The following is a 22599-nucleotide window of genomic DNA, read 5'->3' as shown; positions in this document are numbered from 1 at the left end:
TATTTATATAATGTATGTAATTTATAATCCTCTGTTAATTTATAATTAATATTATTAAATCTGACACGAACTAAATGAATATCATTTAACTATACTCATCAACCTTGCGGTGCAATGACTCTATGACTGTATGACATAAAATGAAATATCGCTACAACATATGCCCTTACATTGATCTACCGTGTGTGCTATGTGCAATCAATATTTATGGATAAACCCATAGACATATGGATGTACTCATATGGACATATCCATATTTCTAGCCAAAGTTTGAGTATTTCCCGATATGTGAAATGCGTTGCATAACCATTACGTTATATAGTGCAATGTTTTCTTTTCTCTGCAACATGTTTATTCTTAGATGATCTAAGTGTTGTAAAGTCTATTTTTATTACGATATAAGGAGAAGAGTTGTACAGTGTACTGAAATAAAACATGCACAGAGACTACAACTTACTTGTCCTACAATATAATAGCTATACATCGCGAAGAAAAAATGATTGTCATGCAATTCTTAAATAAAGTATGATTATCAATTATTTTATTATTGTCAACACCATTTATATATATATATTAGATGTATACGTTGCATTAATGTAAAACTGTTATTGTAAAAGTGTGTATTATTTTGCGTAATATATGCGATAAAATGATTAAATATATAAAATTCTCGACTATAAAATATGTCAAAATTTTTTGTCAATTCGAATAGCACGAAAATATTATATCAGATTAATATTCAATTAAAAAAATGTTTTTAAATATTTAATAACCCTGATAACTCTATCAGAAAGAGAGACAAAATTATTTTTAATATTATAGAAAAAAAAACATTCGAGGTAATTCGTTTATCACGTGCTCTTATCTGCGAAATAGCCGTTTCGTGTACAACATATTGTATAAGAAGACAATATTCTCGGGACCAGACCAAATTGCCTATTGCGTACGGGCAACTAAGCATGAAGGACTGATAAGAATCGCGCGGCTATTATTGTACCCTAGTCGCCTATATTTTTTGCAAGCAGCTACATCACTTATGTCGTTTAAAGTTTACCACGAATCCATAATAATGTATGTTAATGACGCAAAAAAACTATATTATATACGTAGTGCGAGACGGCAAATAGCGATTCGATCAAAATGTTTAGATAAAAGAGACATATAACTCTCCGATATATATATATATATATATATATATATATATTCAGCAATGATCTATGATGCAATTGTTCCCCTCCCATTGATTTAGAAGATGGAATCGTCATGTGTATGCTGCCTTCGGCGGTAGCGCCGAAAGGGTGATTTTCCACTGGGAATAGGAACGTCTGACCGTTTGATTATCCACGTTATACCCCGGTGCTCATAATTACAAGTCGAACGCGATATTCGTCACGCCATCTGCTATATCTCAGATCCCCCTCGTGAAAGATAGCGCCGCGAAGTCAAGTCGACCAAGAAAATAATCGATGCCGCAAGGGACGTAATATGTGCAAATATTACGACTTCTATCTTGTACATTGAGACTACCGGATTTTATTCAATTTAACAGTAAACTTGATTGTAACACAATTATTCGAAAGAAAGTAAAATGAAATTTTAATAAAATCCTCAATAGATTAGTTTTAAGTGCACAAATAACTTTTTTATATTAAAAAATAAATTATTATTTATTATCAAAATATCTCTTTTTTAGAATTTACAAATATGCCAAAAATATCTACAAGCCTCTTTTACTTTCATTTTATTGATATGAATACTTTCTTGATAGATATTTTTTATTGATACTATATTTATATTTCTATACAAAATATTTTAATATAATTGACTTAGAAGATCAATTTATTTAAAAACTAATTTATTTATTCTATCATAATTGAAGTTGATTGAATTTTCTAATTTTCAAAGGATAGATAAATTGCTTTAAAATATTTATAATATTAATTACAAGTGGTCAAATTATTTGAACTTAAACCATTTAATATACTTTAATAATATATATTATAAAAAATACAATGCATATGATTTAATGCTCTTTTCATTCTTTTATTATTGTGAAAAATTTAAACATTGGGTGATTTAAACACTAATTTTATACATTATAATAGTATATAAAACTTGGCAATATTAAAACATATTTAATTAATTAAATGTAATTTAAATAATAATAAACCTATTAATGATGCAATCTGTGTCATATTTTAAGAACACTCTAGTACTTCTAGTACTCCCTTTAGTCTCTTTGATGCAATTTATCTGTCAGAATTACCTTATATATATGCATCGAATATAAATTCTATCATTTCATTAATTTAATGAAATTACATCATCAAACCTTCGACTGTGAAAATATTATAAATTTTGTAATATTATAATATCGCGTTTTTTATTAAATTAAATCTGCCTCATACGTACAAAAATATTCTCGGAATCTCGACTATCTGTATTCACGTCACACATTTTTAATGTTATATAATCTTTCTGTATCTTGATCAAATATATTGCATTAAATAGATCAAATTCGCCGAGCGGCTGCTTTAAATAATGTAACTGCGTTCTGTGTAACACGCGAGACACTTTTTCCATGAATCTGGAATTATTGCGAACAAAAGATCCATTCCTGTAAACGTCACTCGCTACCGGATGTCATCATAGAAGATTCGCGCGGTGGTATTTCCCGCCGGATTTAAGCGCGACTTGAATCGCAGTAAGTTCGCAAGATAAGTCTGTTTCATGTATATTTTACAAGCCAGGCAGATAAACCCGCCTCTTTCCAAAATAAACCGACGTTAGCGCGGTTTATTTTGGAAAGAGGCGGATACGAAGAGAGGACGCGAGAGCTGAACCGGAGCGCAATTTTCAGACAATTTCGTGTAATAACTTTTGCATGCGAAATTGCAATAATACGTTTTCCTGGCGAACACGTAGGTCGCTATAAGGGCAAGCAGGGCCATACAAAGGGCAGCCTCTTCCGTACTTCCTTTCTCTCTCTCCTTTGCTCTTTTGCGTTACGTTCTCTTTCTCGCAACAACGGCATTGCCCATTACGTACGATGAGGTCAGTTTTCTTTTTTCCTCTCTCTCTCTCTCTCTCTCTTTCTCTCTCTTTCTCTCTATATATATATATATTTTCTCTCCCTTCTCCTTTTCTCTTTTTCTTTCTCTTTCTCTCATTGTCAGATGCTAGCTCCCGTCTTCTTCCCAATCCAATTTCCTTCCTTTCCACTACAATTTTGTGTCTGTTGGTTTTCACTCATTCATACCTCAACCGCAAATTTGTAATTACGAATGCTGTTTGTCTCCCTTGCGATTATCGGTATTCATTAACATATGCTATGTCGAACATATTTATTTGAATGCATTTGTTTGCTTTGCGTTCGATTATTTAAGAAAATGGAATAATTTACATGATTAAAAGAATTGTGTTCAATAATAATAGATATATAAAGATATAAAATATTGCTTGATAAAGAGAGAAAGAGAGAGAGAGAGAAAATGGTGAATTATTTGCATTTATTTATCAAGATTAAAATGATTTAAGTGCACCCATTTTCTTGTTATTTATTAAAATATTAATATATTTTCAACATATTATTTATTTGTATTTTGTGAAAAATTAGTATCTCTTAATAAAATTTATAATACTGCATTTGTCAGATAATTAACGTATTTTTGCGTCTAGTATCTGACTTATAGGTATATTAATATTGTACACGTTTTTATTAATATCTATATTTAATCGCAAAAATGATTGTATATAATAAAAGTAATATAAAATTATTTCATAATTAAATCTCCCTCCTATCTCTGCAAGAAAAGTTTATAAAAGCTAGTTATTCACGCATTTTTATTTTAATCTGAAAAAAAACTTTCCCCTATCCTTGCAAGACTTTTTGTTGCATTTATGTTTCGATAGATGTGATAATGCTTCTTCAGTATTATGTCTAGATACTGCCGCATTTATCGTTTTAACAGAAACGAAGCGAATAAGAAAGTATTTCAAGTTCCCTTGACAACTTGTCAAATGCAAATATAGCAATCGGATATTAAAGGACGTAGTATAAAAGATAAAAAATTTTCGAAGTGAATTTTATTTTCTTTCTGCGCAAATATAAGACAATTTCTCTCACTTAGAGAATAAAGTATTGCTAAAGCATTAGCGGGACCGATTTATATAATATAATTTAAAATATCAAATGAATAGAAAGAAAATCGAAGCTGCGCATAGGAATTTTTCTGCAAAAAGAGAAGAAAGAACTACTTTTACAGTTTGCAATATTTCTTGAACAAATTAGCATAAAAAGTATTAAAACAGATCATTTTATCGTTATAATTACGGAATCGTTATAATTACGGAAAGAACGAGTTTAATTATTGTGTCATAAAAACTTATACATTATTTTTGATAACTTTTCCTTTAATTTTCTACATATCTATATAACGTCCCGAAATTTTCAGATGTAACTGAGATTAATTAACAGAGGTAAAAATTAAAAGCGGGTATTTATATTAATTTTAATCGTGTACTATCCTTATTAATTCTTGGAAGATATATAATGAAATTTGCAGCACGCTTTAAACTGCTATATTTAACTCAAGCACGTTTTATTTGCGAAAATACCAACATTAAAGAGATTTATGATAAGAAATTATGATGTTACAGAGTTATTTTCTAGTGCATTTTTAAATTACATTTATAAAATATGTTTCTTGAATATTCAGAAAAATAAATTTGCAAAAAGAATTAAATCCTATTTTGCAGAAATAAGCACATTAAATGTTTTCTAGGCTACGTTCTCTTTAGCTCATTTAACATTATAATTGCTTTCGTAAAACGCCTACAATGTCTACGTTACTATTAATATGTATTTAATTCTATTGATACAGAAATACAACTAAAGCTGCTTATAAATTTCAACATAATTTAACACACAATCTCCATGAAATTGTTTGTTTTTTTTTATTTTACGTAAAACATATACATATAAAAGTAAAATAGAGACAAAACCAAAAAGAAAATTATTCTCCGACTCGTCGACAAAAAGTACAAAGAAATTGTAGTCGCATAAATATACGTGACATTCCAACTGAAACGGTAGCAAGGACGAGTGTTTTTTGATAATCGTGCTGTTCTCTCTAGAACAAAGAAAGTGTTCGCATTTTATGTTGGTTTGTTTGTAAACAGAGCTCTCAAAAAATTTATGTCTTGCGAATTTATACAAACTAAGAAAATGAAATGTAGACTACAAAAGAAAAGAAAAAGGAGTGTAATAAAAATATGAAAAAAAATATACATACCTCGCGCCATTCAATAAATGAGAAAAGTATATAACAAGAAAAAATCGTTTTATAATCTTTATATTTTACTTTTACGATTATATAAGCTTGACAGAATATGTTGATTTATCCATATGTATTGTATAAGCATCAATATTGTATAATATATACATATTTGTATATCTTAGTTTATACTTAAATAATAAAAAAAATAATATCATTTAAAAATATTTTGTTTTCTCTATTATATACAATCTAAATTTAAAATTGTATAATTATATTTCTTTTGTTCGTTTAAAAAAAATGTTAAATTATAAATTAGAAAATGCTACTTATTTGTTATTTTTAATTGTAAATTGTATTTTAATGTGAAAAATATGTTTCAACCGTGCATTTGGAATAATCAAGATAAATCATGTATCAATATAATTTTGCGAGAATCAAGGAAATAAACATTTGTTTGATAATAAATCTGAAATTTAAATTAATAAATCGGAATGTTATTGAAATTTGTAAATTTAAATTTTTTAATCTTAAATTTGGAACGTGATTTGTTTAAATTCCGAAATCAAGTTTTGAAGCTTCGTTTATTTGAATTACGTCACTACAAATATAGTTATCGTTTTCCTATACTTTAATTTTAATTGCAATATTTAATCCATGTACGAACGATATCGAAGAGTTCCCGTTTTAGAGCAACAACTAATAAAGCGAATGCAGAATATCGAACGTGCAATAGCACTATAATACCTAACACGAGAGCAAACTTCATCTTCATACTCTGCAAATTGAACGCGATTCGTACATTCGAGTATCCTTCAGAAATGATGTAATAATAATATCCGCTATTAATAATGTAATAATAAAAGTTTCGCGTTACGCATGCTGTAATATTTTTTTTACACTTACGAACGGAATTTCTAGAAATACACTTTAGCAAAGCCCAGATCAAATAGAATCGCAAACATCGTGCCGTGTTCCATTTCCGTGTAAACAAACAGAGTATACTCGTGTTTCTCTTGCGGTATCAAACATGAACAGTGCTTCAAGAAACTCTGTCAAGCTTTTAAAGAACAAATTGTTATTTATTATCATATGTATACATGTATTGTTATATGTACATACACGCAAAAATATTATTCGTCTCATATGATTGGTACCATTGATTCAAATTAATTTTTTATTTTTACAGTTTAATAACACAGAGATTTTTTCATAAAATTATTATTATATAATTAATATTACAATTCCGTTTTGCCTCGCAATTAACGTAATGATACTGCTATTTCCAATCCCGAATACGATACCATTAGTGAAAGATTGACAATGAGATGTTGCATTGTTCAATAATTCAATTTCAAGAATTTAAATTGCTGCTATCGTTATTACCAAATTTCTCTTCCCAAGAGTTTACATTTAACTATGCATGCGGATCGTCCAACATGATAATTAAAATAAAACTGTAACACCGTCGTTCCATTTGTAGAATCAGCGGTCGAGGTTGGACAAGCTATATATTTCACTTTTTTTGAGGACACGTCGCGGCGCCCGGATGTGTCCGAGCATAATAAATTCTACCCTCTTTCGTCATCCGGTTCTCCTTTACTTATGCTTCATTCGGGTATAAATCCTCCCACGCCTACAATGTGAGTGGCGAGTACCTTTCATGAATAAAACACAAAGTCATTCCGCGAATACGTTAGCGCAAAAGAAAAGTAATTAAAGATCCAACTCTTCTTAAGGTAAACATTAATAAATTTAATTTTAATAATTAATATGTACGTCATATTTGTCATTACATTTTTTAGCATTATCATAAAATTATATAATGAATTATATAATGAAATATACATATATCCAGTGCAATGTGACGTAATCTTTGAACTTGATAAATTTTCATTTTTTTCTAAGATTGAAAGAGAGAGAGAAAGAAAGAGTTGATCTCTATCAGTTTATAATATGGAATTTTTCGCGTATATTGTTTTTAAACTCTTTTTAAATCAATTAGCTGAGAATACGTTTACGATTAACGTTTTACATGGGTCAAAGAATTCACGTAATACATCAACACAAGTGATACATCGATCAATATTGTTAATTACAAACAATATGTCTGGAACGAAATATCGCCGTATTTTAGAATCATTTGTCATCAGTTATTGGACATTGGTAAATACAACGTGAAATACTGTTGCTGTAAATCAAAGAAATTTTAAATTATATCCGTAATCCGTGCGACGCTCATTGTACATTAGAGATGTTGATGCTTTCAGTGCATATGATCAATTATGTACAATATTGGAATTTTTTTTCTTTCATGTTTCATGTTAACGCAAAACAGATGAGCCAATTTCGATGCGATCAAAATAAAAGAATGTAAAACGTTTGCTTATCAACATTCATTTCTCTATAGAGATGTTTAAATTTATTGTTTACCTATTATATATAATTTTGCAATCTAGACATAATTTTATTATAATCATGATTTTTTTTTTTTTAAGAAAAAATAATTGTTTTATTAATTTTTATTTTTTTATTATTATTTTATTTTTTTGTGTAACTTTTTACTAATTTTTTTACATTCAAACATATTTTATATTATTTTACAGAATAAAATATTTTATTTTCTCTCTAATATAAATTTCGCGATGTTTAAAAAATATTAAATATTTCTACCATGTCTCTCCAAAACGTTTTATTTTTTGAAAATCTCAGGTATAACATTTTTAACTTGTTAAAACATGATTAAGAACATTTGCAATGTACAGAACACATTTTAATTCGTATTCCATTTCAGTGTTTATTTTAATTCAAAAATAAAAATATTTTAAGTAACCCAATATTGCTATGAACCCATGGAAAATGACGTTGAAATCTTGAATTGTTATTGCGCTCGATAACGATTAGTTTCGATTATCATCGGCAATTGTTCGCCCCGCTTTTAAACGATTCTCTTGCTCGATATAGAATTTGATTCGCCTTTTACTAGAACACGTTATCTTTTGGACGAATCTATTAAATTTTACATTAAGAATCCTTGATATTTGATTCTTGACGGTTATCTAACAATATATAAAATCGCGCCTATAAAATTGCACTTTTATTAATGATAATTATAACGATTCTTTTGTCTACAATTCGCATCCTTCCATCTATTCTGGAAGAAATTAAGCTGTGTGCTATAACAATAAAGATTCGATAAGAATTAGAGAGACTATGCGAATTTAACTTGCTTTGACGTACACAATAATCGTGTTATCTCGCGAATTCGATTCCCGCGGCGCTTCTTCCTCGGTACTTTTCGCGACAATTAAAAGAAAGTTGCGTGCGGCAAACTAACGAAAGATTGGAGATATTTCTCTTCTCCCGAGAGAGACAAATGGTACACCGCGGTTTCATCCGAGAGTGTCGCAACTTGGGCGCGTCGCGTCCAAAGCGTTTAATTCAATGGGGCCAGGAATAAGTAATGTACCTTTGATAAAGTCATTCTCCTTTTCTCCCCTTCCGCTCACCATTTCATCCCCCTTTAGCACCCCACTACTTCGGAGACCGCAGCGCATTCTCCCGAGTGCTTCAGGCAACGAAGCTTGATTATACAAAGACGAGAGCAATTCCGCCCCACGACTCGACGTTGTCCTCCCACTCTGAATATTCCGTTTTATGAGTCGGCACTATAATCCCTACCCTCAATGTGTATTAACGGTAATCTTTATTGTTAAATCGTGCTTTAGTCCGGATTGTAAGTATTAACACCGGCTGTTGCCTGCTTTTGCGAGCGAACAAATGAACGAATAGTCAGCCTTCGACGAATAATCGCCGAGGAATCGCGGATTTGATTGCTTCTGTTCAATAATTTCGATCATTTATTGCGCGGGAATACGAAAAAAATTATTTTACTTTTTACTTTAAATTAATTGAATGCATGAATAATAATGATGATCGGAAAATGAAATCAAATAATTGTATGTATTTATATATACAATATTTTTTTCTGTTCAATTTGAGAGCACGTCTCCGGTGTTTCTCTTGCAAAAGCGTAAAATTGAGGTAAACATTAGTATATGCCTATGAAAAGCTTAAGCAAATAATGTTGTCTCGGGAAAGGTACTACTACTAAAGTTTAATTCTCATATCTGAACTCAAATACTCTTGCCAAAAATTTAATCTCTACATTATCAATGGTAAATATTATGCAACCTAGAAACTAAGCACTGGTTTAAATACTTGTTATGATACAGAATCCATCTGACAAATACAGTGAAACGTATGTTTCAGCGCTATTTTGAATATTCTGCTTCCTATAGGGAATTCTGTATATGCAGTAGATTGTTCAGTAGAAGCAGTAATTTAATTAATTAAATATGCAAACCTAATGTTTTGGATAGATATCTAACTTAGTTGCAATTACAGGTTAATTATGTCGAGTTAATAGTACATGTTATGTTAGCGAGACAGGAATGTAACTTGAAATGCCAATGTATTGAAAACCTGAAACGAGAATTTATGGTATAAAACAAAAATATGACAAAACTTTAAACGCAAACTTTTGCGAACAATTTTGCTTAAGTTACTGAGAGACTTTCGATAATTGAATTATGACATTTGGAGTACGCTTACATATAATATAATATATAAAAAATGGTAATAATTCAATCGACCAAATATAATATATAAAATATATGTAGAAGTTGCAACATATTTGTGTGCACTCGTTCAGAAGGAATTATTGTCAGATAAAAATGGAATATTACGGTCCTTGGAAAATTTCTTACTAAAAAATGTCATTTTGAATTTAGAAAATTGTTCAATTAATTTATTCAAATAAGTACTAATGTTTAAATATTTAAGAATACATTAATCTTAAATATTTAAGAATATATTAAACTTTAAACAAATATTACAAGTATAATGATTATACAATATATAATTATATTTTTGCCGACAAAGAAAATCATGTTTGCGTGTTTTAAAAATGTAAAAGGATAAAAAGTAATCTCGCAGGTAAAACTAACACAAATTATAATACACATAAATGTTATATACGAATAAGCTATTCTAATAAGCTATTTAATTCTAATGTTTAAATATTTGAGAATATATCATATTATTCAAAACATGTACACGACTAAGGAGTGAATTAATTAATTCTTCAATTTTTTATGTAAACTTTTAAACAAATATAAGTTTAACGATTACAAATATATAATTGTATTTGCGTCAACGAAGAGAATGTTCGCGTATTTTAAAGATGCAAAAGAACAAGAAATAGTCTCGCGTAAAACTAACACAAACTACATAAATATTATATACGAATAAGCTATTATTCTTGATAATTTTCCTCTAAAGGATTGCAACGTTGCGCGGATCGTATAATTTTTAACATGTCCGCGCGGCAAACTTTAGTCGCGCCATGTTCCAACATGTATTGTAATTTTTATCGTTCCGCTCTTCCCAGCGGAATTCTGTTTTGTTTAGGAATTCAGTACCAACGACAGACATACACGGCACTCTCATCGACGGGATACCGTTTGAAGCTCAATCCCTGCTCTACTTTATTGGAGCTGGCGACTTTGGTGATTTTCATTTCAATGTCGAATGCGCGCGGAAACACGGAAATGTATCGAGGGTCGAAATTGCTTATAGTGCACGTGACAATTTTGACATGCGCATATATATATATATATATATATATATGTAGTTTGTAACTTTGAGTTTATATTTGCTGTTTAATATCAAATGTTAGTTTATTAACTAGCTACGAATATTCAACGCACAAACAAGCGGTCGGAAACATGATATATCACGATGATACAGAATTTATGGATTTTTCATAAAGCGAATAAATTTGCAAACTGTGCACTCACTCGCGGTAAATTTATTTTTATGATGTAAAAAAAAGTGAATTCTCTTTTTCATTGCGATAACTTTTCATCCCCGTTTACATTGTCGGTATATATATTCGCTAACGTATGATACACGATGTATGTATGTATTAATGTATAGCTATCTATTATAAAAAAAAAAAAAAATAGAGAGCGTTAACGACTGTACGTATAAAAATGTCACGAATGTTGCTCTTGTTGTTGGCAACGCTATTTCGTCTCCACCTTTATGCTGAATAATAAAATATCAAGGATCTATATAGTAAACTTTTTTTATAAATAAAACGCCGATTATATATATTTAGTCGCGCATTAAATTAATGAAAATGACAGACATTCCTCGCGCGATCTCGCGGATCATCGAAATGACGGGCAGGACGGAATGTCGTATAAAAACGGACACTCTTGTAATTTATCCGTTCCGTCACAAGGAGAAAAGGAGAAGAAAAAAGAAATCCGCGCGAAGGGGAGTCGGTATGCCCATTATTGCTCCTCTCGTGCCAGCGTGAAATGGAATTTTTTATGACACACAGGCAACCCTTGTGGGTCGCATATTCGTGTCGAGTTGGAAGAACGGACAGATTCTAATTCGGTCAGGAAAACACATATATAGCGGTCCGTTGGCACATATATACACACTCGTGCACGAGAATTAACAAATAAAGGAAAATGGCAGAGCACAGTCGATCATCATCGAATATCCTGGAGAACGAAACACGGCATCTCGCGCAATTTGAATTGCCAAGCGCTCCCATATCGGGAACTTGAAAATAGCTTAATCGATCATCTCCTCATTTTGCATTACCTTGGCTGTCATGCCGTAAGTTACTCGCTCAGCGACTCGATAATGCTTTGAATTATAATCACAACGATATATACATATTGAATGGGATTAGCAACCTATAGTGAATAATCGATTAACCATGAGGGGATCGAAATAGAATTATGAAATGTCGGATTATAACTGTTTGAGATTAAATTACTTGCTATTAATTGTTGCTTGTGTAATTTCCAAAAATGTCTTTACATCAATGTGATACAAAGCTCAACGAAAATATATGTCATTTATAAATAATCTGTATAAATCTGTCTAAAATATTCTCTGTTCCCATTGAATTAATATATCTTTTAATTGAATATAAATAATATAATTGCGTGTTATAAATTTATAAATATAAATGTTATTTTAACAAAATAACATATAACAAATCAAATAAAATATTTATAATAGATATTTAATCTTTACAAATATGCATAGTGAGAATAATGCAGCTATTGTATTTAAATATTATATACATATAACATTTATAATCAAATATTTTTTAATCGAATAACTATTAAATTGTAAAATTTGTTAATAAAGTCATCAAGTGTCACAATTTATGTACTTTCGGTGTGATGATTTTATAGTGACGATTATATTTTCAATGATCATTTACATATAATGTTCACACTTAATAGAATCAAACTAAGTTTTATATTCGCGTAATTTCACACGCGTTAAAACCACTAACAAATCGAAGAGCAATTAGCGAAGTGGCCGATTATCGGTCGCGCATCGACCTCTCTAAGCGATTTGCATAACGCACGACTAATTATAATCAAAGTAATTAATTGCCTTCCACGCTATCCGTTCTCACAAATTGTCATCGGTATGACCTACGAAATCTACGAAACAAGTAGATCATGATCCTACGTAGATTTGCAGTATTATTATTATTAATTCAATTTGCAATGCACGGCAAAGTGAGTAGAATAATGTAAAAAAAGAAAAGAGTTTTTTAGTCAGTCAGAGATTTTCCTGAGAATGTAAAGTACGTCTTTAACGTAAGTCAAATTAGAGCTGGAATTTTATGCTCTATCATTCTTAGTATTTAAATATTTCACGTCTTAAGGAAATAGTAGAACTGTGCTTTTTACTTAGTAAATTAACTTAGTTTCTTCGTGTGTAATTTAATTCAGTTTTAAAATGTTCCGTTGTATGGAGTTTTCATTTTCATTTTAAAAAATGTGTCTTGTTGCTTTTATCAGTATTAATAATAACTTTTATTATTATTTGAGAAAAAAAAAACATTTTGTGTGAAAATAATAATGCTTAACGTACTTTGTTTTAAATCAGTAATTCATTTTTTGCCGGATACTGGGAAAAAAAATAAATTAATGAAGTCACGCAATTTTCCATCAGCGCCCTGTATATGCGTTTCCAGAATATTGAATCACCAATGGCTTCCGGAAAGTATTCATTCCGCAGTGAATTCGCAAATCCATTCATTTCGCCGACCGCTTTTCATCAGATAAATAGAAACACATATGAATGACAATTTTTTGCTTATAGCGATACGTATAAAATATATAGGTATATTCGTAGAAAAGCGAAAATTCTATTGAAGCTAAACTAATCCCTCACACGTCTATACATACCTATACTATTTGCACTCGTTAAATTGTACCGATTTGATGAGCACGCTTTATACCATCTGAGTATTAATCCAAGCGTTATGGGATATGGCCTATGGGTTACGTAAATTGATTTATTTTACGATAGAAAGGGCAACGAATAAAGCATGTAATGCGGATGATTCAATTGTGTCGCTGAAGAATCGCTGACATCCCAGAGTGCGCCGCACAACAAGCCGATAATGGGTACCTGTTAATTACTCGATTTAACAAGTCCGCCGCGCGTCGCTGATGGATTCGCGACACCCAGCGGGACGATTCATTACGGAAACATTCCTCGAAAAGTGGACGAATCGACGGAAAAGTTTCACGCAAATGTGCGCGAACTGAAACCGCGTTATCGAATTCACCGCGTCTCGCTCCTTTTCTTTTCTCTCTATCTGCGTCGGAAAAAAAAAATACAACTGACCATTTCTCCGGGATATGGAGCGTAAATCCGAAATGGAACAGTTGGCGATCGATTGATGGCAATTCGCACGAAATTACGCCTCGTGAATGAAGACGAATAGTTGACTACCGGAATATCGTCTATTTCGCGTCTGTTCACGAGAGCCGAAACTCCTATACACGTGTCGCAATTGCGACAATAACCATGATCCTGTGTCGTTGAAACACCAACCTATTTCCAGTGCTCCGAAATGCGCTTCGAGCTGCATGTGTGAAATATTTTTTCCAAATATGATATGTGCGTTAAAGGCTATTAATTATATTATAAAGTTTATTTTTTATTTATCAAATATTATTTTTTCTTAAATATATATGTGTGTATTGAAAAAAATATAAATATAAAATAGATGTTAATTATTATTAGCAAATATGTTATTTCGATAAATGAACTAGAAGAATACTTGATCTGTTAAGCTTTATGGTACTAAACTAAAAAATTTTTTACGTTAATAAATAAATGTAGAGATTACTTGGTATAACAAACGTTCACCAAGTAAAGTTTTAGACTGTCCTGTCCTGAATATTCTAGGTTTTCCTCTGCGCGCAGTTGATATAATTTCAGCCAGCGTATCGCTTACGCAAAAAGTCCGTAAGTAAACTCCCAAACTAAACTTTAAAGCTAAAAACGAGACCCTACAACTCGGCCCGATAGGGATAATCGATTAACTTTGAGCATTTTTATTACCTAACAGAGCGCAAAAGCGTCCGGGAGAGCTACCGTCCAATAAAAATCCTTCCGTCAGAGATATATAAGTTGGAGAACGCATTGCATATTCAGCGTGTACAGTCGATTGCATATTCGGCACCAAAATTCGCGCGGCATCGCTAATAAATTGTATTACGTTTTTTTTTTTTTTGTCTAGAGTGCAAATCGAAGTCCCTACTTTCGCCTCCTACTCTCTCATCATCTCGTCGTCCCAATTAGAAAATCCAGCGAAAATTTTCCGTTATTGCTCATTGTATATTTGCGATAATATATATAACAAAATAATGTATATGTTCGATTTATCGGCCGGTTTGTCTGGCATCGCTAAGTTATTATATAATAATTTCTACTGTTATTATTATGACCAAAATGCCACCAAAATTATTGTGTTACTATTATTGTGCGATGTTAAGCACACACGTTAATCCCTTATGCGGATATATATATATATGTACGCTCATTGCACGGTTATTAGCAACGTCAATTGCACTCTCTTCATTAATTATTAATTAATCACTGAACATGTTTCATTATAGTCTTACAATATGTGTATTTATAAATAAATAATGTTTTATAAAGAGTTCGATGAGATTTAATAAAATTATTTAGGTGAAACAAAATTAAACTATATTGATTAAATTTATTTTGTTATAAAATATGATTATAAACTGTATAAGAAGAACTGTATAAGAACACGTAACATAATTATAAACAAAATATAAATAATATCAGAATTAATCGAAAGTTGAAAATTTTTGATATTCTATAGCTTTATCAGTCATAAATATGCTGTTTAATTTTTCATACTCTAATTGCATAAGAAATTCTTGACTTTAACACTTAAAAAATCAATAAAACATAAACTATCTTTGTATGTTCATTTATCAAATTAGAGAATTTTTCGTTTCGCCTCTCTTCTATTCCATTTAATCGGTTTTCACGCGCCAGTTGAATTATTACATTCGAAGAGATCTAATTTTTCACGAGAAAAAATTGCGGAGCTATTATTCACAAATAAAACTTGTCGATTAGCTTTGCTAAAAGTACGACTTAAGTAATAGCTAATCCATCATGGTGTACCCCATGATTCCATTGTAAATTATTCAGGGTACAGATCCCTCTACTTGCGTATACCTTATCACTTCACAGAAGATACTCAACGTTATCATTCGCGCACATAACATATATTCGCGACATGAAGAAAAAGCGAGATTAAATTTCACTTACTCGATCTCGGAACTACACTTTAAGGACACACTGCGTATGAATTTCCCAGGACGAGGGATTCCGCTCCCCGAAATGCATCCGAGTCTCGCTGCGAATGCAATGCGGTCTTCTCCGAAATCTCTGCGGCGGATTCTCCCGTAGGGGAATTCTCTTCGCGGCACACAATAGATTCGGGAAAACCCCCAAATATACACCTCGTGCTCGGCTCGCTGGTTACGCGCACTTTTACGCGCCGTTTACCGCAATGACGGCGAGACACGCAGTCACTTCCGGTCCATGTCCCCGTCGCATAGGGTATCTCACGGCGCCTCTCCTCGTCGAGAAGAGAAGCACCTCACCAGGCACCGCTCTTTTATCCGGAATCACGAGTGGGACACGCACGTTTATTATTATTGTATCATTACGTCAGTACAACGATCAGTCACTTCGATCCGCTCCATCGATCGCGAGAAACGTCTCGCTCCGATCGGACACGTCAAAAATCGAACGAACCCGCCATTCGATCAATCGTCGTTAATTCGCGATCGCGCGATCCGTATTTTAACGAGTCGATCGGAGCACATTATTAGAGTAATACACTAATGCCGCACTTCGGGAAAAAAATACAAATGTTGTGACGGGGTTTTGAAATTAAAACCCGAATTATATTACCGGCAAAAAATTCGCAAAATTCACTTCCGGATTCACGACTTACTTCTCGATCGGAATCGACGCGGACACCGACGAGTGACAGCGCGATGACGCGACGTAGGGTGGTAGGGTGAGTTGCGTGTAAATCCGACGTTCGCGAGGCGCGAGCGACACGTCGTGATGTTGGCGGGCGACTAACCTCCGAGAACCGCTCTGCACCCCCGGACGCCGCGCATGCCCCCTACCTTAAAGAACGCACCTCCCCCTCCCCCCCAACCACCCCCCGTTCTCGCATCCCCGTTCGAGTCCTCGCGGCTTGTGCAGCTACTCTCTCTCGCTCTCATCCCTTCCCCAAAACCGCGTTGACTTCATCTTTTTTGACGAGGGTGGAAACCGCCACTCTTCTTTCGCGCTCCTTCGCGTCCTTATATACCGTGTATGCATGTAACACCGTCCATCTCCACTTATCTCCACCCCTTTCTATTTTTGCGTCGTAACAGCCTTTTTCGGATTAGTATGCGCGGTATGCTTGAGAATTCTTTTCGGTTTTTTCATTTTCGCCGTGTTCTCGAAAAGAGATTGCGTCGAATTTTTTTTGATTTCTATTTTTTTGGTTTTTAATTTTTTTCAATCGCATTTATATTTTTTTTTTTTCCTGAATTACGCGGCGAAAGTAGAGAAAGCTTCTCTAATTAATCACTCTTCTGAAATGAATAAAGAATGACTCTCTTTTGCTCGCTTAAATTAAAGTAATCCTTTTTCTTCAGAACTTCAATTTGAGATTCAGGTATAAAGATAATTTATGTTGAATATTGCAAAAATTTGTATAACAGATAATGACTTTTTCACGAAATATGTTGCGGAATTTAAAGGCGGAGTTGTGCGATCTATAATATATATAGCTTCGCAATTTTCTATGCTCGCGTTAAAGAAATTTCGAAAGATGTTATATCTGACGAGGAGTAAAGAGATGTGATGTAACGTAATTATAATATAAATATACTTAATCATATATTTTGCAGTATATTTGTTGTTTCTATTTCTAGAAAATCATTAATATTTTATTAAGGTTATTATAATCAATATTCTAAATAGGTGTGTAATTAATAAATATGTTTGTAAGTATACATTTCATAAATTATTTATTGATAGTTTAAAACTAATATTATAATCAAATCAAAGCAATTAAATTGTATTTAATCAAAACTAATTAACGAATTCAAAAAATGTTATTCTAAATTTGTAAGAAAAAAAATCGCGTATAATTAAGATATAAATAATAAATTATAACTAAATAAAATCTAGGTAAATGATATAACTATAAAAGTATAAATATACTCCTGTTTGAAGATATATTTATTATGAATGGAATTTATAGACTTTATCGTCATCCAATACTGAATAAAGCTGACATTGTATCAGTCCATGTCGTAGCATAAATTTGTCAGAAAAATATAAAAACATTTTCCGTCCAGGTAGTAAAAAATACGAGCAAAAGATAGAAAATTGCGCAGGGTAATTTCTTGAAAATGTCGCGCTTCCCAGGAAAATACTTCTCATACGGCTAGAAAAGCTGTGCTGTACGGGATAAACTAAAACAAGTTTTCATTTTTCAGCGTACGCTCGCAAACAGTAGGTTACCAGTATAAATATTTGGTTGAAATCTATATTTCGAATTTTTAACGGCAAGAAAACAGAACAAATCATGAAAACTATATGCACGAAATTATGTATTTCTTAGATTCTGTTTTTATAACCGCAATTCGATCTTTTTAAAAAATATATTGTATTAAATCTACGTCGCCATTTTTTTCTTTTTTTTTAAAGACATATATTTGGTATAAATATTTGGTTGGAATTTATATATTTCAAATTTTTAACGGGAAGAAAACAGAACAAATCATGAAAACTATATGCACGAAATTATGTATTTCTTAGATTCTGTTTTTATAACCGCAATTCGACCTTTTTAAAAAATATACTGTATTAAATCTACGTCGCCATTTTTTTCTTTTTTTTTTAAGACATATATCTAAATATAGACGAAATTATGTATTTCTTAGATTCTGTTTTTATAACCGCAATTCGACCTTTTTAAAAAATATATTGTATTAAATCTACGTCGCCATTTTTTCCTTCTTTTTTTAAAGACATATATTTCCTAATATTATCTTAATTGAGGTATGGAAATAAAAATTGAATTAAAATTCTATAATTAATAAAACATAAAAAGTAGGCCAAATATACGAATAAATAATTTAGATGTAAGAATAATTAAAAATTATTTATTCATAATATAAATGTTAGACGTTTCGACCTTACTAGACATCTAAGAATAATTGTTTCAACCATTGTAATTAAATCGAATGATAATCGAAGTTTCGTCTTTACATAGCTTGCGAGATTATGTTTAAATTTCTTTCTTATATTTTATAATTTTATACATGCGGTTAATTGTATTGATAAAGACCTAGTAAAATCGAAACGTCTACATTTATATTATAAATAAATAATTTTTAATTATTCTTACATCTAAATTATTTTGGCTCGTATATTTGGCCTACATTTTATGTTTTATTAATTTTAAATTTTACACAAGCGCGTTGATTTGTATTTTTATTGTTTTAAAATTCTAAACAATCCAAATTTCTTTTTTATATTTTATAATTTTATACATGCGGTTAATTGTATTGATAAAGACTTGTTAGTAAAATCGAAACGTCTACATTTATATTATGAATAAATAATTTTTAATTATTCTTACATCTAAATTATTCTGACTCGTATATTTGGCCTACTTTTTTTTTAAAGACATATATTTGGTATAAATATTTGATTGAAATTTATATATTTCAAATTTTTAACGGGAAGAAAACAGAACAAATCATGAAAACTATATGCACGAAATTATGTATTTCTTAGATTCTGTTTTTATAACCGCAATTCGACCTTTTTAAAAAATATATTGTATTAAATCTACGTCGCCATTTTTTTCTTTTTTTTAAAGACATATATGTCGACATTATGTTTTATTAATTTTAAATTTTACACGAGCGCGTTGATTTGTATTTTTATTGTTTTAAAAAACTGTACCGAAATTTCGAAATTGACAAGTCATCGATACATTCGTCAAGACGGAAAACTCTAAAGATCGAACGTGAAGCTTCGTAAGAGCAAAAAGTCTTCTCTCGCGGCGAACCCGAACAAAATTCTCCCGGCATAACTTCCACCACACCCAAGTAATAATGCGATCGTTTCATTTCGATCGCGCGGAACATTTTTCACATCGCCGTTCCGGCGCGCGTCATAGAATTCGGGCCAATTCAACCATCGTATTTTATGAACCATTCGAATATCCGGCGCGAGCTATTTTTTTTTTTCACCGACCCTTAATATTTCTTACGATGGCGCTTCCCTTCGCAGTTTGATTGTGGGTTGCAGCGTGTGTCGTGTTTCGGTAACGCCGGCGCGATATAGAACGGATATGGCATGTATATGTATACATATATATATATGATATATATATTCGTTTCAGCGGTCTTTTTCTCGGTTTATACATCGGACATTGCGGTACGGGATTATTATTTGTCATGGATAACGAGAATGAACGGCGGGTCGTTTTATCGTCGATATATATATATATTTTTTTTTTTTTTCGCGCGATGCGAGGCTCTTACACTCGGGAGAAAACACGGGATTAAAGAGGAATTTAATACGCCGTCACTATATACTCTATTCCGGAATAATTCAAAATCGGAAGTTTGCGCTCGAGAGCCGCAATTCTCTTCCAATTACGAGATCATGGAGAATAACACCTCGCTTTCGACGTGTTTTTACTGAAGATCTCTTTACGAGGAGCCTATTGATTCGCTCGCTGCGAGTATTAGTAATAGATGCCTCTCTTGTATTTCTATCTCTTTCCGTCTGCACTTATTCTTCACCCTTTGCTCGACATGTTTTTCTTCCCCGATTAACTAAATTCTCTCTGTTCTCTTCTCGACCAAAGAACCCTCGATCATTTCTCATCCCGAGATCGTAACAAAGTAAATCGTTAAGCAATTCTTTAAGTAAAATCGTCAGCTGCTGGATGTTAAATGTATTCTATTTACTATTTATCTATTGTATTTAATGGCTTCCCTTTAATTTAGCATCATCTCACAAAAGAGATGTATTGATATCATTATTATAAAAAATGAGATAGAAAAGGTTTTTGTTTAAATGAAAAACATTGTTACACTTTACGCACCACATCGTATTATATTTTATACACTTTGCAATGTTCGTAAAAACACTTTATATATGTATATATTGTATATAAATCAGAAAAATTAATTTAAAAGAGAAAGGAAAATGTGACAACTTATATAAGGAATACCTTGTTTCTCTCTTTCACAATTATTATAATAAAAACTCTCCTAGTATATAAATTCTTCCAACAGTAATTTCCCTTGTTTATATATCTTTGTTCAATAAAATTGATATAAAACGTTTTAATAATCGATTCGGTATAATAAAAAAAAATTATGCACATATTTCACTTCTACCTTCAATTTTATGGAAATTATATGCAAATATATAAATGAGATATATTATCTGTTTCTAAAGTTTCAAGGACCCATAAAATTTCGAATCGGTTTAATGACTTTCTCATATTACAGTCAACCGAAAATAGCCGAACAGAGGCTGTTTTAGGGACATCTTGTACTTGGAAAATGAGCACGTTTACTTTCGTTAAGGTGAGTGCCTGGGGCTGATTTACCCTTCTTATCCTCGCGTGACACCGAGCGAGGCTTTGCAGTTCTCCCGAGAGGATGGGATGACTAAGGAAAGGGAACAGAGAGAGAGAGAGAGAGAGAGAGGCAGAACATTAGGCTCCGAAGGACGCAAAACGAATCGTACGATTTACGAGATCCTTTCACTCTTCGAAGGACCACGAAGAGAGATTGAAAAGTTCTTTTACGTTAGTCTGCCTCTCTCTTTCTCTATTTGTCTATCTTCGTTTCCTTCTCACATGGCTGATCTACCTTTGCTACGTTTCCTCATTGAAATTCTTCACGATGATCGAATTCATTATCACGCCACCTTCGTAGCGAGTGTTTTCAGTCCAATCTCGAACTCGCATGTATCTAATGTTACTCAACTGATTCATGTGTCTTAGTCTCGCAACTTCACGATTAGGAAATAGAGATTTTTCGTTGTTTCTGCGCATTAGCAAATCTTTAATATCTGAGATATATTGGTTCTCTATTGAATTTGCGCGAGTGAAGATTTATTTAAATGCTAAACATTTATAGAATTATTGTACATGAATTTTTAAATCGTCCAATAGAGCCCAAGCGCGAAAAATTAATTCTTCGGAACTGTATCTCTTGGTTTGAGATTACTAAGTTCCATATATAAATTAATCTCGAACTTACATATGGAAGTTCCAAGAGATACAGTTCCGAAGAATTAATTTTTCGCGCTTGGGCTCTATTGGCCGATTTAAAAATTCATGTATTATTATTATTAATAATATTGAGAGCCGACATATATTTCTTATTTATAGAATTTTTTTTTTACATTTCTAACAAAATATTATTGTAACTTTATCGCATTGAATTTAATAGATTTATCAGTACATCACGTCATATGGTTTATATGCAATAGTTTATATGCATATTTAAACATGTGAATATTTGCGTACATGCTTATTATCACTTTCCCATTGTGATAATTTCGATGATTTGAACATTTTTAACAAACACGTAGCCGAACACGGCCGAAAATTCATAAATTTGATATGAAGGCGATACTCCAATGATTATCAACACTGGGACAAACTCCGAACTGAAATTTCGTTATTATATAAATATAATGCGGTAATTATCTGATTATGACATACTGCTATTTATTGTTTGCTATCTTGCAAGCTGTAACAATAAATTTTACGCCGAAAATATGGCAGGAATATTCACAATCAATTATTCAGCGCTAT

At 31.7% G+C, this 22599-nt stretch overlaps 1 protein-coding gene across 1 annotated transcript in view; it reads right to left on the bottom strand.

Annotated features, from left to right (window-relative positions):
- LOC114929163 (zwei Ig domain protein zig-8) overlaps window positions 1-16819 on the bottom strand; it is an 80630-nt gene extending 63811 nt beyond the window's left edge. The window contains exon 1 of the mRNA XM_029300590.2: window positions 15993-16819. The gene's annotated coding sequence lies outside the window, so the exon portion shown is untranslated. The remainder of the gene's footprint in view (window positions 1-15992) is intronic.
- Window positions 16820-22599: the final 5780 nt, after the last annotated feature.

This window comes from Nylanderia fulva, unplaced genomic scaffold (assembly GCF_048542155.1).
Source record: "Nylanderia fulva isolate GAGA-0341 unplaced genomic scaffold, ASM4854215v1 Scaffold3, whole genome shotgun sequence".
In the NCBI taxonomy this organism is placed as follows: domain Eukaryota; kingdom Metazoa; phylum Arthropoda; class Insecta; order Hymenoptera; family Formicidae; genus Nylanderia; species Nylanderia fulva.
Note: the sequence above shows the minus strand (reverse complement) of the source record. Positions and strands in the feature narration are given on the sequence as shown.